Raw genomic sequence first — 18,324 nt, 5'->3', positions numbered from 1 at the left:
ACTCGCTCCTCAGGTTGCATAGACCCTCAGGACCCAGGCCTCTGGCTGATGCTGTGCAATGCCAGGTCTGTAGTAAATAAAGCCCCCCCTCATTTGTGATCTTATTCAGGAGGGGGGTGCGGACCTGGCAGGTGTTACGGAGACCTGGTTGGGCCAGGAGGGGGGGGTTCCCCTCGTTGAAATGTGCCCGCCAGGTTTCCAAGCATTCCATCAGCTGAGGTCACAGGGGAGGGGCGGGGGGGGGGTAGCAGTTATTATTAAAGAAGGTCTGAGACCGAGGGAGGCCACCGTTCCTCAGACGGCCGGCTGTGAATCCCTTTTTGTGAAATGGGGTCATGAGGTTCAGATGGGTTTGCTGATCACGTACCTGGCTCCCTGCCACATGGCAACAGCCCTACCCGAGCTACTCAACGTCATCGCTGCGGTGGCAGTTGATACCCCTAGGCTTATGGTCATGGGGGATTTCAACCTGCCGTCCGTGGGTGAGACGTCTGAGGTGGCTCGGGAGTTCATGGCTTCCATGACAGCTATGGACCTGACCCAGTTAATTCATGGCCTTATCCACACGGGGGGAAACACGCTGGATCTGGTTTTTGTCTCTGGACAGTGGTTGAGGGATCTTGAGATAGGGGATATAGTTACCGAACCCTTGTCATGGTCAGATCACTCTCTCCTTCGTCTCGACCTTCGAACCGCTGCACCCCGCCACAGGGAGGCGGAGCCGGTAAGATGGTTCCGCCCCAGGCACCTGATGGAACCTGACAGATTCCAGATGGAGCTTGGGCCATTTCCTGAGGCTCTGGCACACGCCTCAACTGGAGACCTAGTGGCCGCCTGGGATAGGGTGGCTGCTGGAGCTCTGGATTGGGTCGTGCCTTTGCGGCCTCTGACCTGGCGCCGATCTCAATTGGCTCCTTGGTTTACCGAGGAGCTGAGGGAGTTGAAACGCCAGAAAAGATGCCTAGAGAGTAGTTGGAAGGCCAGTCTTTCTGAATCTGACCGGACACTAGTAAGATCCCATATTAGGAATTACCTAGTGGCAATAAAAGCAGTGAAATGTAGCTATTTTGCTGCTCTTATTGCGTCATCAGATAACTGCCAGGCTGCCCTCTTTAGGGTGACCCGCTCCCTGCTCCACCAGGAAGCACGGGAGGACCCCTTGGAGGGTAGAGTCGAGGATTTTGCTCAGTATCTGTATGACAAAATCAATCAGATTCGGGAAGATTTGGACTCCGACTGGGTAGTCTCAGGGGGAGAGACTGGGGCAGGTCTTGAGAATGTTATCTGGAATGAGTTTGACTCCTGAGGACGTGGACAGGATTCTGGGCAGACTGAACGTGACCACTTGTTTATTGGACCCGTGTCCTTCCTGGTTAGTGTTGGCTTCCCGGGAAGTGACACAAGGCTGGCTCCAGGGGATTATAAATGCTTCCTTGGGTGAGGGTGACTTTCCCACCGCCTTGAAAGAGGCGGTGGTGAGGCCTCTCCTCAAGAAGCCTTCCCTGGACCCAGCAATGTTGGTAAACTATCGTCCGGTCTCCAACCTTTGCTTTGTGGCGAAGGTTGTTGAGAGTGTGGTTGCACAACAGCTCCCCCAGCACCTGGGTGAAGCGTCGTATCTGGGTTCCAGTCGGGCTTCAGGCCCGGGTACAGTACGGAAACGGCATTGGTCGTGTTGGTTGATGATCTCTGGAGGCTCGGGACAGGGTTGCTCCTCTGTCCTGGTCCTGTTAGATCTCTCAGCGGCTTTTGATACCATCGACCATGGTATCATGCTGCACCGGTTGGAAGAGTTAGGGGTGGGAGGCACTGTGTTGCAGTGGTTCTCCTCCTTTCTCTCTGACCGTCGCAGTCTGTGTTGACAGGGGGGCAGAGGTCGACCCCGAGGCCCCTCATATGCGGGGTGCCACAAGGGTTGGTCCTCCCGCCTCTCCTGTTCAACATTTATGTGAAGCCGCTGGGCGAGATCATCCGTGGTTTTGGAGTGAAGTACCACCAGTACGCTGACGACACTCAGCTGTACATCTCCACCCCAGACCACCCCAACGATGCCCTTGAAGTGATGTCCTGGTGCCTGGAGGCCGTGCGGATCGATGGGGAGGAATCGGCTCAGGCTCAAGCTATCCAAGACCGAGTGGCTGTGTTTTCCGACGTCCCGATATAGTCAGTTGGTGCCATCACTGCCTATTGGGGGCGAATCATTGGCCCCCACGGAGAGGGCGCGCAACTTGAGCATCCTCCTGGATTCACAGCTGTCTTTAGAAGAGCACTTGACAGCCGTGACCGGGAGGATTTTTCATCAGGTTCGCCTGATCCGCCAGTTGCGTCCCTTTCTGGATCGGGACTCCTTACGCACAGTCACTCATGCCCTTGTCACCTCCCGCCTGGACTATTGTAACACTCTCTACATGGGGCTCTCCTTGAAGAGCACCCGGAGGCTCCAACTGGCGCAGAGTGCGGCCGCGTGGGTGGTAATGGGAGCGACATGGCGTTCCCATGTAACACCCCTCCTGCGCGAGCTGCACTGGCTCCCGGTGGTCTTCCAGGTGCGCTTCAAGGTTTTGGTTACCACCTTTAAAGCGCTCCATGGCTCAGGACCTGGGTACTTGCGGGACTGCCTACTACCACCAATAGCCTCCCACCGGCCGGTACGCTCCCATAGAGAGGGGCTCCTCCGGGTGCCGTCGGCCAAAAAATGCTGACTGGCGGCCCCCAGGGGGAGAGCCTTCTCTGTGGGGGCACCTACTATCTGGAACGAGCTCCCCCCAGAGATACGGAGGATCCCGGAGCTGCGCACCTTCCGCTGCGCTTTAAAGACCTTTTTATTTCACCAGGCGGGCTTAGCCTAATCTTTTCCCTCTTTTATAAAAGATTTTTAATTTTTAATATTTTTTAGTATTTTATATATTCAAATTTTAAAATTGGTTTTAAATTGATTGGGGTTTTAATTTGTCTGGGCCAAAACTATTTAATTTGATTTTAATTCTACTTTTAAATTTTGTATGTATGTGTTTTATTGTTTGGCTGTGCACTGCCATGAGTCCTTCGAGAGTAGGGCGGTATAGAAATCAAATCAAATCAAATCAAATAAATAAATAAATAAATAAATAAATAAATAAATAAATAAATAAACAAATTAATATATATATATATATAAAATATAAATAAATATATCATTCAGGGACAACAAAAATGGGTTGTCTGTGTTTTCCTCTATGCTTGGCTAGGCTGTTTGGAAATACTCTAAGATGGAATCCCAACTCATTTGGGGAAAAGTGCTGCTGACCGAGATATTTTCTTCTTGTTGTGATTTTTTTCCAATGCATAAACCCAAATGAAGGAAAAAGGAAAGGAAGGAAAAAGGCCTGGGAGAAAGCACAGTTGGAAGAAGAGTTCAACAATCTTGACTTTAAGATTAAAGTCCCTAACTTGCTTTTTGTGGTTTTGAGATAGAAGTTAGTTAAAAAATAAGAAGTACAGCTCCTCTTATTCTATGCTGTAATATTCCATGGGAGCCTTCCCCAGCTTTCAGAGGTGTAGTAGACCATCTTCCAGGATTCTATAGCCAGAATGGCCATTGTGGAGAATTTTGGAATTGAAGGCCACATCCAGTGGTGGATTTCACATTATGTTACTACCGGTTTGCCGCGCACGCTCGCTTCGTGCATGCATGTGCCCGGTTCACGCATGCGCCTGCCTTCCACACATGCACCTGGCCTCAAAAACGTGCCTAAATAGGATGGCATAGAGCCAGGGTGGGTGGGCAGGCCCAACCATGATTTCCGCTACCGGTTTGGGTGAACCGGTCCAAAACGGCTGAATACCACCTCTGGCCACATCCCTGGAGATGCTCAGGATGGGAGGACTCCTGGGTATAATGTTTGATGGATAGGCAGTTTCTCTAAGTTCTTAGGGGTGGAATTTGATATTGATGTATTAAAGCCAAGATGAAAGAGTTCATAATATGAAACTAATTTTACAGTTTAGCTTAGGGGTAAGTTGACTCTGTGCTTATTTTTACATTTTTCCTATGCAATAAATTATAAATAAATATCTACACTCTATGAGTACTATTTCACTCATATTATAAATCAAACTAATAAATAAATAAATAAATAAATATTATATCATGCATATGATTTTCATTCTGACAGTGTTGAACATTCCTGCCCCATGGAGGGCCTGGCATGGTTGCAAAACTTGCTTCTGTAAAATATACTGCTCAAAAAAAATAAAGGGAACACAAGCAGAAGACATCCGAGATCTGAATGAATGAAATTGCCTTATTAAATACTTTGTTCTTTACATACAGTAGTTTATACACTGCTCAAACAACTAAAGGGAACACAAAACTACTGTATGTAACGAACAAAGTATTTAATAAGGCTATTTCATTCATTCAGATCTCGGATGTCTTCTGCTTGTGTTCCCTTTATTTTTTTGAGCAGTGTATACACACACACACACATAAATAATATAATATTTTGCTTTTAATTTAGTTTCCATGTGTAAGATGCCATTGTTTGCATTAAAGAGAAAGGAAGAGGTTTTTTTTAAATTATTATAACAGGACAGGCAAGGATGATGAGACAATCCTATGTCTCCACACTCTTTGATCTGTAATGAATTGTAAAGTATGATTTATATTTGTTAAAAAATTTTGAGTCTATTTTAAGTTCCAGGAAACAAATCTTACAATGGAAATGGAAGAAAAAGAGAGAGCTTTGAATTAAAAAGTATTCCTGAGACATTCCCCTTTAGGTTTTGTTTCTTGATGAAGAAGCAAGGGTTAAAAAAAAGAGCATTGGTCAGGAATACCTATATGAGACAATATGAGAGACAATATGGCGTATTGATCAGGTTGCTAGATTAGGAGTAGGAAGACTGAGTTTTTAGCCCCTTCCTTAGGCACAAAAGCCAGTTGGGTGATTTGGGATCAATCACTCCTTCTCAATTATAGACTGGAAGCTGAAAAACATCCCTCTATCTATCTACCAACCAACCAACCTTCATTGGATCAGTGTGGTAGATTACAGCCCATGCTGTCCATGCACATAGTTTATTCCTAGTCAGAAAATTGGGAAACCATAATAGTCTTAGAAATCATGGCTATGTTGTCTGTCTGTCAATGGCCTCTTTGTAGAATCAAAGGCTCTTAATGGGAAGTTGCAGACCATCCTGTCCTTTGTTCTTTGCACAGAATCCTGACTTTCCATCTTCAGAGCACAGCGGTTTCCTGCCCGTTGTCTTCCCATCTGGTTGCACTGCACGGCCTGTTCCCCTAGGAGGCGTGATAACACTGTAAGAGACAGCTCAGTGGAAAGCCTGGAAGACTGCACTGTTTATTTTCTCCCTTTGAAGAAGACAGGCCTGATTCTCTTACTGAGATAACAAACCGGTGGCCCAAGTTGAGAAGCAAGGCTCAGTGCTCCATCACACAATATGGGTTTTGCCAGGGTTCAACATCATACAAAGTATGGTTTTAGTGATGATTTATTTAATAAGCCACAAGGGCCTGTGATTATGCCAAGTAGTAAGCCATAAACCCTGGTTTATAAGCTACAATGTGCCGAAAGCCAAAACCAAACATTGCTGTGACAAGTGAATTCTATTTCTGTAGGTATAAGTGAAAAGGCAGTCTTACACTAGCCTTCTTCCAAATAATATTTGTTTTATCTGTGTATATTTATGTTCATGAAGCCAGTTTGGTGCAGAGGTTAAGGCATCAGACTAAAAACTATCATGAGTTCTAATTGCATAAATTATATACATACATACACACATACATACATGCAAGCATACATACATACTGTACATCTGCCCAGAGTCACCTTGTAGGTGAGATGGGCAGCTTAAAAATTTCATACATACAATACAGCAGTGGGATTCACTTACCTTTCCTACCGGTTCGCAAATGTGAGCACACTTGCATGTGTGCTTGCTCCAATCGCACACACTTCATCTGCACATGTGCATGGCCTTCTGCTCATGTGCAGTAGGCGCAATCAGGTCAGTTGGGCGGAGCCTCCTGCCGTCGCCCCTACCAGTTCGCACAATTTGGAGAGAACCGGCTGAATCCCACCACTGATGCAGTACATGCATACATAGATACACATTCCTAATTCAAGTCCTTCCCTGAGTTTGAAACATAATGCTTTCTCTACTCACACTTATTAAAATGTTTGTGACCACATCAGATCGGTGAACTGAAGTTCTTATAAGATGCACACCTCCTAGTATTGTCTCAAATGAAAATAAAGGATCATTTTCTCAGTTTGGAAAGGGAGTTAAGGAATAATATGCAAAAAGGCTCAACTTAAGTGTCCCAATAATTCCAGAGCTGACATTGGCTTCAGATAACAGGAAAGCACTTTAAGGAACCCCGGGATTTGCTTCAAACTGTTGCTCCCCTTATTAAAATCTCCTGGATCTGGATAGTTATCTATCTTCGATACAGAGGGACAAAGAATTTAAAGGAAAAGTTGTATGTGATAATTAATATTTTGGGATGCACATAATTGAAGGCTCCCTGTTTTATTGAGTGAATTTGTTTCAAAATATGGTAATAAGAAATATACCATAGAACCTATTCATATTCTTATATCTTTCACACTTACTAGGCAGCATATCATAAGCAAAGCATTTAAGAGTACAATTTCACAGAATGGAAATTTGAAATACAATACTGAAGTTAATAATAATAATAACTTTATTGTCATTGTACATGTATACACAGTTTACCCATACAACGAAATTCACTTAACACCCAAAGACCAGGTCCAACACACATAACAATTCCCAAACATACCCCCACCCTAGTCTTGGGTTGCCCCCGGTTCGCACCGGTTCTATAGAACTGATAGTACAACTGGTGGGAGGCTCCGCCCACTGACCCTGACATCATGAAAATGCTTTAGCGCATGCGCCGAAGAGCGTGTGGCCCCGTTGCGAACCGGTAGTAAGTAGGTAAGTAGAACCCACCCCTGCCCCACCCACCACAAATTTCTCATCCCTAAATCACCCAAACATCCACACAACAGACCAAAAGAGCCTTGGTAGTACAGGGGTTTAAGGCACCCTGTTATTAAGCTGGTTATTAAGACCAGCTGCCTGCAATTACTGCAGGGTTCGAATCTTGCCAAGGCTCAAGGTTGACTCAGCCTTCCATCCTTTCTAAGGTAGGTAAATTGAGGACCCAGTTGTGGGGGCAATAAGCTGACTTTGTATAAATATACAAAAGGATGAAGGCTATTGCTGAGCACATTGTAAGCCGCCCTGAGTCTTCGGAGAAGGGCGGCATATAAATCAAATTAAAAAAAAAAAAAAGTAATGCTGTCCAACAGCTCACTGATGGTGGCCCTTTAGTTCATTGTTGAGTGCAATTATAGCTCTGGGATAAAAACTATTCAGAAAACGTGTGGTCCGAGTTTTAATTGTTCTGTATCTTCTGCCGGAAGGCAACAGTCCAAAAAGATTGTAAGCAGGATGGGAAGAGTCTCTGAGAAAGAAAAGAAATGCTGTAAGTTTATTTTTTAAAGACATAACATGAGGATATTTGAACATGAAATGAAAATACTTGGATTCTAAAGAAACAGTCCAGACTGTAGAAATGGAAGCAACTATAAGACTGATTCATGACAGGAAGAAAAATCCATGACAGACTTCCTGTGGTTCCATATATGTCCAAGTACAGAATTTTCAAAAGAGCAAGCCAAAAGAGAAGCTTAAAGGATTTATGCTGCAATGCAATTTATGCCAAAAACTTTTAGGCTAATTATATTTTCCACAAAAAAAACCCCAATCATAATTCTAAAAGATGGAATATAACTTCCCATCTGTACTTCACAACTTGAAACTCTGGGGAGACTATTATCCTTTAAAGTGAACTTTTCTCCTCATCCTCCTTTTGATTTTCTTCCCAGAAAAGTCACATCTTATTTTCTATACCTGACACCAAACCTACGTAAAAAGGATTTGCGCATCAGCCTAAATCAGTGGGATGGAAACTTCAAGGACAAATACAACTGTTGGGTCACAGATTGTGCATAGAAAAGTATCAGAGGAGGCACATACCATGACATATTCAGTTTTCTGAGCTAGTATGACATGCTGAAACTTAAACCAATCACACAGGTTGGAGTCTTTTAGGCTAAAAAGTGATTGGCTAATATATAATTCTCTATTTTTTTAAAAAAAATCACCACACACAGACAATATCTTCCTTATACCTTGGTGTGTTTGAGATTGGCAATCTAAGGTTATACACATAGTCTTTGATTTATGGTGAATTGGGACTGGAATCTTGGTTGTTGAGTGAAGCAGTCATTAAATGACATGCCCACATGATTAATTCACTCAGTGGTTGCAATGAAGGCACTCCTGGTTGCAGTCATTAAGCAATCTCCCAGCTTGTTAAACAGAAATAGTGAAAGAGCTGCCTCCTAAATTCAGTTTATCTCAATATGTGGAAACTTCTGGATTGGTTCTCAGTTTCTGCATCCCACCAGAGAAGTTCAGCTCCCCTCAGCAGGCAGTTCTTTCAGGCAGCCAGATCCCAGAAACAAGAGGGAGCCTCTCAGCAGGCAGCAGCAGCTTGCAGCCTTCCCTTCTGACTTCCCTATTAACTTTCTGGGAAGCTGGCAGAAAAGATTGCAGATGGCAATCACATAATCTGGGGTGCTTAGGAGCCAGTCATTAATGCAGACAGATTGCCAAGCACCCGGATCACTATCACATAACCACGGGGTGGTGCAATATTTTGTGACAGGTCATAAAACACCCTTTCCAAGGTCATTGTAAACCTGGACTTTTGTAAATCAAGGACTACCTATGGCTGATTTTCTTGTAGGACCTTACAGAAAGAAGCTAATTTCTTAAAAAGTTCTGTTCTATGCAGAGGACATCTTCTGAAAGGTAGATGTTGGTTGCTGGGCAACAAGTATTTATTTATGTACTAGGGATTGTATGCTGCTTCAATCCAGCAGGACTCGCTCTTCCTACAGTGAAAGGGTTAAAGTACTATAATGAAATGATATCAAAAATTTAAATACAAATGTAGTAAAATACATTAATGCAAACGATTATCAACATTAATAAAGTTGGTTCAGTTATAACATCAATACAGGCAATGGAGAAGGCACCTGTGAAGGGCCACTAAAGCAGGGGTGAAATCTAATATTTTTTCCTACCGGTTCTGTGGGCGTGGCTTGGTGGACGTGGCAGAGGAAGGATTCTGCACAATCCCCATTCCCTCCTCACTCCTGGGGGAAGGATATTACAAAATCTCCATTTCCACCCCACTCGGGGGCCAGCCAGAAGTGGTATTTGCCGGCTCTCCGAACTACTCAAAATTTCCACTACCGGTTCTCCAGAACCTGTCATAACCTGCTGGATTTCACCCCTGACCTAAAGGGGTGTGGAAATCCACTGATTTGTATATTCCTGCTTTTGGGGCAAGTGTCTGAGGGCCCCAAGGTGGTTGGAGGTTACATCACATGTGGATGATATGGATTTAAGGGTGAGCTTTCATTGGGGGGAGTTTTCATTGTTTTTAACTGTAATGTGTTTATTTTAAAATGAAAACTAAAATTAGCACCTTTTTCATATTCACCATGTGGCAGGAAATTGGTATCAGTTTTTAGCAATCATGGTAAGAGAAGCTACTCAGGACTTTGAAAATGGAACTTGGAAGGTACATTTACATTAGCTCCTGTGCAATATAATGACTTGTTTTTTGTAAACCATTGTTTACATTCCTCATATTGTTTCCATGTTTGGTGCCTTCTCTTTCATCTATACATGCTCAGCTTATTTGTCTTGTTTGCTTACTGTCCTTATGGTTTATCACCCCTTTTCCTATTGATCCATACTGATTTGCATCTCTTATTTTCAAATAAGAAAACCCCTCAAAAGCATTTCAAAAAGACCAAATGATTGATTTGCATGAATCATCTTCAACTTTAAGAGATGCGGTAGCTCAGTGGCTTAATGACACTGGAGATGGTCTTTGTGCTAGCGATTTGAGCCCTACCAGTGTGTGGCGGGGCACCCGCTACATAACACCTTAGACTGAACAACGGTTGATAAGAAAGACAGAAAAGAGTGAATAATGTACATGTCAATACCTGGAGAGAGCAGAAGAGAAGAGAAAGAACTGGAGAAGATCACAAAATACAAAGACATGCAAATAAAAATAGAATGACTGTGTCAGAAGCAAGCAAACGTAACTCCAATAATAATAGGTGCCTTGGTTGCAATCCCAAAACAACTGGAGCATCATTTGAATACCATCGGAATTGACAAATTCACCGTCAGTCAATTGCAGCTTTACTTGAAACAGTTTACATCCTGCCATGAAATCTGTAACACTATCAAACATACACATTTGTTTATTACAGGTCCTTGAAAAGAACCTGATAGATAGACAAAAGTGCCAAATCCAATCTGAACACCTGGCTGACTACGCGACAAACAATAATCTTCAACTTTACAAATTTTGGAAGGCAAATACTTTGTGAGTGGCAGTTATCTCAAAGATCATTGTTCAGGAGTGTCTATATAACTGCCAACTGTTGAACATAATTATCAGGGGATGACATCATGAATCCCCTGTACATGTGGGAGGAACATAGTTATTTGCAACAGGGGAAGTGTTTTACACTTTGGTGACCAACATTCTTCTTGTATTTTGAGCTTCGTCTTGTTTTGATGTGACAGATGGTGGCTGTAACATATAAAGCTGGTGTCAATGATGCTTATCTGTAATGTTTCAGTAATGATGGGATGGCACTTAGCCTGAAGCAAGGAACTCAGATGATCACCTTGGTTCTAATCCAGGACCAACTGAAAATAACAGTGGAAAACATCTGCATGCAGTCTATTGCTGAAGACATCCTGTTTTTTCTTGAATTACAATTTTCCTTATTATTGCCAACTGCTATGAAGATATAAAATATGAATGCGTTTATTATGAATTATGTACATCTCAGATGTTTCTAAAAGCATTTAAATTTTCCAGTATAAAGGATACTTTTTAAAATAAGAATTGATTTCGATATATCCAAAAGATTTAGATTAAAAGCTTATTCAGAATTTTTGTAATATTGATGACTGCTATTAAAAATGATTGATAACCGTGCTTCTTGATAGGAAGCATCATGGTTTGACATGATACATGCAAAAATAAGATAAATGTATTAAATTCTGATGTAAAAATCATTCATTTTGCCCTGAATTCTAATAGATTTATCTTGCTTTATCCAATATTATATTGACTGTGGGTTGAGAAGAATGTTAATCTTTACCATATGGTAATAAACTATAAGACTGCATTAGTGGCAGGAGAATATTTTATTTAAAAGGAGAGTCAGAATGAGGTATGGATTAGCTGACAAACAAACATTCAGAAATGTGTGTATCTTCATGACCAAAGCAGTTTGAAAAGAAATGCTGAATTAATGTGGATAAATTATTCTAGTCAAGTGACTCTGTTCTGCATAGACTAGTATCCAACTATCTTGATTATTAGGGAAGATTATATAAAGGCAGACATACTAATATCACAATCACATCAGCAAGATCTTCACACTGGGATGGCTTTTAATTTAGTGGCAGAGTCAGAGCATATGCTCTATAGTGGAAATGTGTTTGTTCAATTATCAGCATCTCCCAAGTACAATTGAAGAAACCACACACACCAGCTCCAAATCTTATTAATTCATTTATTAAATTTATATGCCGCCCATAATGCTATTTTGTCATCCTAGAGAAGCATATAACTCAAAGTAGACAAAGGAAGCAGTGCTCATTCTTTCTTCCATGAAATGTTGGGCAACCCATGTTCACAATCACAGTCTTTGCAGAGGGCTATGCTGGGGCAATCCAGAAGTCTGATTCAGAATACTAAGGCGATTTCCATACACATGGCAGGTTCAATTGTTTTGAGAACCATTTTGCATGGAAATTTTGGCCATAGTAGATTTAAACTTCTGCAAAGGCTATGATTGTGGCCCAAAATTTCATGGAGGAAAGAGTGAGCACAGCTTCTTTTGTTCATTGTAATGAGCCATGGTGGTGTAGTAATTAGAATGCAGTAATGCCGGCTAATTATGCTGACTTCCAGCAGTTCGATTCTGAACGGCTCAAGGTTGACTCAGCCTTCCATCCTCCTGAGGTCGGTAAAGTGAAGACCCAGATTGTTGGGGGCAATATGCTGACTCTGTAAACTGCTTAGGGAGGTCTGTAAAACACTGTAAAGTGGTATATAAGTCTAAGTGCTATTTATTTTATTTATTTTATTTTATTTTGAATTTGTATACCGCCCTTCTCCCTGAGGACTCAGGGCGGTGAACAGCCAAGTAAAAACATCAAGTACAAATATTAAAATACAATTAAATATATATATATATATATATATATAAATTTGGCCCCATTAATTAAAAACGATAAACAAAACACTTAAAAACACTTAAAAAATTAGGCCAACCCGGCTTGCTGGAAAAGGAAGGTTTTAAGGGCACGGCGGAAGGCACTGAGGTCTTGGATTCTCCTTATCTCTGGGGGCAATTGATTCCAGAGGGTAGGTGCCCCCACAGAGAAGGCCCTCCCCCTGGGGGTCACCAGCCTGCACTGTTTGGCTGATGGCACCCCGAGGAGGCCCTCTCTGTGGGAGCGCACGGGTCGATGGGAGGTCGTTGGTGGCAGCAGGCGGTCTCGAAGATAGCTAGGCCCTAGACCCTATTGTATTTGCTTGAGTGTACCACGGGGGCCTTGCTCTTCAATTGTACTTTTTTTGAAAGAGAAATCTCAGTTTGACAAAGTTTTGATGCTGGTCATATGAAAACTTGTGAGTTATGTCTAGCCTAAAACTTTCATTAAAACCAGACTTAAGTGCAAGATGATCTCCCAGATCCATTTTCAATAATCAATGCATGTCAGTACTAAAAACTCTGCTGAGTCATGTTTTCAGAGGTCAGCATTGCCAAAATTATGTTGACAGGGAAGAGACTGCAGCTGTTCAGACTTAATTAGAATTTTATGTCTTTGAATATCTGTTTGTGAGAAGGTGACAGGAAAGCCCCGAGTTTTAGAAGACTGTGCCAGAGATTCTTTGTCTAATCTTGCACTAGAAACCAGAACTCTGTGTTTCTCATCTATAAAATGGGAACAGTTTCCTTTAAAAAATGGAAGTGGAGGATAGATGGATAGACAGACAAACAGACAAATAAATAAATAAATAAAGGTAAAGGTTTCCCCTATCCAGTCGTGTCGGACTCTAGGGATGGTTACAGGGAGAGAGAGAGAGAGAGAGAGAGAGAGAGAGAGAGAGACAGAGACAGAGACAGAGACAGAGACAGAGACAGAGATAGACTAGATAGAGATAGATAAAGAGATAAAGATAGAGAGATAGAGAGAGATAGAGACAGAGATAAAGATAAACTAGAGAGAGATAGAGAGATAGAGATAGAGACTAGATAGAGAGATAGAGAGAGATAGAGAGAGAGATAGAGAGAGACAGAGACAGAGATAGACTAGATAGAGATAGATAAAGAGATAAAGATAGAGAGATAGAGAGAGATAGAGACAGAGATAAAGATAAACTAGAGAGAGATAGAGAGATAGAGATAGAGACTAGATAGAGAGATAGAGAGAGAGAGAGAGAGAGAGAGAGAGAGAGACAGAGACAGAGATAGAGATAGACTAGAGAGAGATAGAGATAGAGATAGAGATAGAGATAGAGATAGAGATAGAGATAGACGAGATAGAGATAGAGATAGAGATAGAGATAGAGATAGAGAGATAGAGAGAGATAGAGATTGCATACATTTGATTTGTTGTGTAATCAGGATTGTCTTCTTGAGTTTGTCACCCTAAGGCCAACAACTTGAGTGTGCTTTCGGTTTCAGTTTTCTGTTTCTGCACAGTTGTTTCTTATTGTTGGGCCATGCCTCTCAGCTGACAGATTTTGCCTCAAGGCCCACCCACTTGTTCCTGTGTTTCTCTTTTATATCAGAGATATCCCTAATGTGTGAAATGATTTATACATTCACCAACTCGGGAAGCTCAAACTGCCCAAGGAGCTGCTGATATAGTTCTACAGAGGAATTATTGAGTCTGTCATCTGCACCTCTATAACTGTCTGGTTTGGTTCTGCAACCCAACAAGACAGACACAGACTTCAGAGGATAATTAGAACTGCAGAAAAAACAATTACTACCAACCCGCCTTCCATTGAGGACTTGTATACTGCACGAGTCAAAAAGAGGGCTGTAAAAATATTTACAGACCCCTTGCATCCTGGACATAAACTGTTTCAACTCCTATCCTCAAAACGACGCTATAGAGCGCTTCACACCAAAACAACTAGACACAAGAACAGTTTTTTCCCCTGAACACCATCACTCTGTTAAACAAATAATTCCCTCAACACTATCAAACTATTCACTAATTCTGCATTACTATTAGTCTTCTCATCATTCCTATCACCCATCTCCTCCCACTTATCACTGTATGACTGTAACTTTGTTGCTTGTATCCTTACAATTTATATTGTTTCCTAGTATGATTTGATTGCTTATTTGTACCCTATGACTATCATTAAATGTTGTACCTTATGATTCTTGAAGAATGTATCTTTTCTTTTTATGTACACTGAGAGCATATGCACCAAAGACAAATTCCTTGTGTGTCCAATCACACTTGGCCAATAAAGAATTCTATTCTGTTCTGTTCTGTTCTGTTCTGTTCTGTTCTGTTCTATTCTATTCTATTCTATTCTATTCTATTCTATTCTATTCTATTCTATTCTATTCTATTCTACTCTACTCTACTCTACTCTACTCTACTCTACTCTACTCTACTCTACTCTACTCTACTCTACTCTATTCTATTCTATTCTAACATGGTCTGAAAGGGAAATGTGTATTGTAAGTGTAGCAGTGCCACATATGTGTCGGGAATCCTCTGTTTATGGCAAGTCCATGGTTAGGGATTGATGCCATTTCCTGCTGTTGAAGGTAAATGATAGTTTTAAAAAAATATGTTGGCTGTTGTGACATGTGTGAAATGGCTCTGAATAATGTTTTCTTTGTAGGGCATAAGGGAATCTTTCTTTTAAAGCATTGTAAAAATAGAAGCACTCCTCCCCATGCCCATCCAATTGTAATTCTAATGATTGTCTAAGTGTAAGAATCCCTGTTGTGCCAGTTTATCAAGCTTGTTTAATTATCCAGCTCTATATAGTTTCTTTTCTTTCTTTTTTAATGAACAAGACAGAACTTAGTTGAAACCCTGAAGCACCATCTAATTCTATTTATAATCCTTTGTTTAGGGTTCTCAAGCCAATTTACCTACCACATTATACTCATATCCCAGTTGAATTAAATTAATTATACGATTGAGATTTCAGGCATAAAGTACTTTAGCTGAACACAGCATTCTAGTCATGAAAATTCTAAATAAATTGAAGGGATAATATGGATTTGTTCTGGTCTTATGAAAAAAAAACTTTTTCAGGTAAGGAACTGTCTGTCAGATGTTCAGAATACCCACATCTCTCATTGAAGTTAGAAGAAAACAAAATTTGCACAAACCTCCTAAGAAATTAACCACTTAGCAACAAAGTTGACACAGAGTCAAAAGTTGATCAGTGGCACTAAATCTACAGTTTAGCTAGGATAAACGTTTTTTAAAAATTCATTTAAACTGGTTTGAATCCATAGTTGTAGTAAAGGTAATTGGGTAAGGTGCAATCTCATATTTGTTTTCTAAATGTTTATTTTATTGTTTTAAATAGAATATGAATAATCATTAGAAGTGGATCAAAGACTTTATTTTATTTTGGATTAGATACTGAGTTCAAGACATAAAAGCAGCAGTATATGTTTAAAAGTTATTGCTAAAGTACTAGAATGTGGCTATTTCTGATAAGATTCACAGTGAATCAGTGAAATATCTGTGAAGCTGCCTGGATTGGCAAATGCAATTGTGTCTTTAAAATGTTTATACATACAAAGCTGGTTTGGAATTTGGCCATATCATCATATGGTAGTTGAGTAACTTAATATAAGAATTGTAACAAGCAGAGCATGCTCCAAATATTACCCAGAAAAATACCCACAAGAGCAGAAGAAGGTCCATCAACATCTTAAACGAGCAGACAAGTTTACAGAACGTAACTTGGGTAGATAGATTGTTTTGGGGATAAATTTGTCTGTAAACAAAAATAAGAGTATAGAATTGTAGCAAATATGAAGGCTGCCATTAGATGGCATCTGGAAGGATGTCTCTGGGCCCACAAAATATTTGGGATTTCCCTCACTGAGAGTAGCCCATTGTTCAGTGAGAACAATCAACCAATGGAACAGCTTGCCTTCAGACGTTGTGGGTGTTCCATTACTGGAGGCTTTCAAAAACAGACTGGACAACCATTTGTTTGAAATGGTATAGGGCCGTGATGGCGAACCTATGGCACGCGTGCCAGAGGTGGCACACAGAGCCATATCTGTGGGCATGCGAGCATTGCCCTAGCTTAGCTCCAGCACGCATGCACGTGCCAGCCAGCTGATTTTTGGGCCTTCCAGGCCCACCAGAAGTTGGGAAACGGGCTGTTTCCGGCCTCCAGAGGGCTTCCAGGGGGTGGCGGGAAGGCCGTTTTCACCCTCCCCAGGGTCCTAGAAAGCCTCTGGAGCCTGGGGAGAGTGAAAAACAGGCCTACCGGGCCCATCATGCCATCGCCTGCCAAAAGCGGTGGGAGTGTGGGGGGAGGGTCGCACGTGCAGGCACGGTGGTGGTGGTGCGCATTGAATTATGAGTGTGGGCACACACACGCGCTCCCCCCGCTTTTGGTACGCGACGGCCAAAAGTTTAGTCATCACTGGTATAGGTAAGGTGACCAGACGTCCCGCTTTTGGCGGGACAGTCCCGCTTTTGAGCAATTTGTCCCGCGTCCCGCGGCGTTTCAAAAAAGTCCCGATTTTTCTTGAGCCCCAGCTGATGGCTAAAAGAAAAAAAAACTGTTTAAACTCTTGCCCGGGGCTTCAAAGGGCCGCCCTACAGGCAATCAGTGTAAACCAGTTTTTTTTCCCCCTAGCTAAGCTTCAGAAACGAAAACGAAAACGAAACCAGGGTCTTTGGTGCAGCGTGACAAAATGAGGCAGAGAGAGATTTATTTTTATTTTTATTTTTCCTCCCCAAAAAAGGTAGGTGAAAAACTGCAAACATGGGAAATTTAGGAGGAGAGTTCAAGATTTTAAAACACAAAGGAAAAAAAGCTGTATTTAACTAGGGAATTGTAATAATTGAGATACTATTAATTGTATATTGTGTTGAAAGCAGAAATGGTTAAGTTGTGGTTCGGAGGAATATATGGGAGAAATTATTTGGTTTATTATTATTGGTAAATATAATTAATTGATTTGTAAGAAATTGGATTGCATGGAAATAATTGGAATATTCATGTTCATATTGATTAATATACAAAAAAGATAGTTTTATAACTAATTGATTTATATTAAAATGTTGAATTTGTATTAAACAACTGTATTACATAATTACATAATTAAACAATGTGAGGATGGATATAAAAATAGATGACAATGGGAAGGGGTATAATATAGAATAGAAGGGAAAATTTGAATTTGATTAAGATTAGAGATGAGGATGAAGGGTAATATTGGTTTTTAAAAAAAATAGATGAGGAATAAATATGGCAAAAAGGAAATATAGAAATTGTAAATTTAATTGAAATGACTAAACGCTGTTTAAATTTGTGAACCAGCCAAATATTCTGTTCAAAGAAAATACATTGTATGTTTGTATGTGTGTTTCTAATTATTGCTATTTATTCATATTTGTTCTCTTTTATTCTTTAAAGTTTAACAATTCATTCTTTATCTTAATATCTTTATATTTGCTTGGGGTTGGCTTTCTTCCCTTTCATCTTTTTTATTGTACAGCAATCTTTCTCCTCAAACCTACCACCTCTCTCTTTTCTTTCCTTCTTACTTTCTCTTCCCCCCACCCTCTTTTTCTCCTCCCTATTTCCTCTTTCTTTCTCCTTCTCCTCCTCTCTTCCTCCCTCTCTTACCCTCACTCCTACTCTAATTTCCATTCCTTCATCCCTCTCTATTGCTGTAATCCTTTAATGCATATGGACTACTCAGAGGGCTGAAAAAGTTATTTTTGACTGGTCCTCACACTTTTGACCAGTCCTCGAACTTACGACTGTCCTCACATTTTACATTTTTGCCCTATCTTGTCACCATGTTGAAGAGAAGCAGTTGTGAAATGAGTGACATGGTTGTTAAGAATGCTGCACGGGCATAA

The sequence above is a fragment of the Pituophis catenifer genome, unplaced genomic scaffold, assembly GCF_029215685.1.
Source record: "Pituophis catenifer annectens isolate HBS135680 unplaced genomic scaffold, rPitCat1.0.hap2 SCAF_1, whole genome shotgun sequence".
NCBI classification, from domain to species: domain Eukaryota; kingdom Metazoa; phylum Chordata; class Lepidosauria; order Squamata; family Colubridae; genus Pituophis; species Pituophis catenifer.
This window is presented reverse-complemented; position numbering follows the sequence as displayed.